Source organism: Arachis stenosperma, chromosome 5 (assembly GCF_014773155.1).
Source record: "Arachis stenosperma cultivar V10309 chromosome 5, arast.V10309.gnm1.PFL2, whole genome shotgun sequence".
NCBI lineage: Eukaryota > Viridiplantae > Streptophyta > Magnoliopsida > Fabales > Fabaceae > Arachis > Arachis stenosperma.
Genome location: NC_080381.1, coordinates 95493240 through 95494297, shown reverse-complemented (window position 1 = coordinate 95494297; position 1058 = coordinate 95493240). Strand labels below are relative to the sequence as shown.

Below are 1058 nucleotides of genomic sequence, written 5' to 3'. Positions count from 1 at the left end.
ATCCTCATCAGTTCTTAGCTGAATTCTTGCAAATCTGTGACACTGTCAAGACTAATGGGGTTGACCCTGAGGTCTACAGACTTATGCTATTCCCTTTTGCTGTAAGAGACAGAGCTAGGACATGGTTGGACTCACAACCTAAAGAGAGCCTGGACTCATGGGAAAAGCTAGTCAATGCCTTCTTGGCAAAGTTCTTTCCACCTCAAAAATTGAGTAAGCTTAGAGTGGAAGTCCAAACCTTCAGACAGAAGGATGGAGAATCCCTCTATGAAGCTTGGGAAAGATACAAACAATTGATCAGAAAATGTCCTTCTGACATGCTTTCTGAATGGAGTATCATAGGTATTTTCTATGATGGTCTCTCTGAACTATCCAAGATGTCTTTGGATAGCTCTGCTGGAGGATCTCTTCATCTGAAGAAGATGCCTACAGAAGCTCAAGAACTAATTGAAATGGTTGCCAATAACCAATTTATGTACACTTCTGAAAGGAATCCTGTGAACAATGGGACTAATCAGAAGAAAGGAGTTCTTGAGATTGATACTCTGAATGCCATTCTGGCTCAGAACAAGATATTGACTCAACAAGTCAATTTGATTTCTCAAAGTCTGTCTGGAGCAAAATGCACCAAGCAGTACTAAGGATGCTTCATCTGAAGAAGAAGCCTATGATCCTGAGAACCCTTCAATGGAAGAGGTGAATTACCTAGGAGAACCCTATGGAAACACCTATAATTCTTCATGGAGAAATCATCCAAATTTCTCATGGAAGGATCAACAGAGACCTCAACAAGGTTTCAACAACAATAATGGTGGGAGAAACAGGTTTAGCAATGGCAAGCCTTTTCCATCATCTTCTCAGCAACAGACAGAGAATTCTAAGCAGAACCACTCTGACTTAGCAACCATGGTCTCTGATCTAATCAAAACCACTCAAAGTTTCATGACTAAAACAAGGTCCTCCATCAGGAATTTGGAGGCACAAGTGGGACAGCTGAGCAAGAAAATTACTGAACTCCCTCCTAGTACTCTTCCAAGCAATACAGAAGAAAATCCAAA

At 41.0% G+C, this 1058-nt stretch overlaps 1 non-coding gene across 1 annotated transcript; it reads right to left on the bottom strand.

Annotated features, from left to right (window-relative positions):
- Nucleotides 1-215: 215 nt before the first annotated feature.
- LOC130984878 (small nucleolar RNA R71) lies at nucleotides 216-323 on the bottom strand. Its single transcript, XR_009088783.1, has one exon. It is a non-coding gene; the product is annotated as a small nucleolar RNA R71 (small nucleolar RNA).
- Between the last annotated feature and the right edge of the window lie 735 nt (nucleotides 324-1058).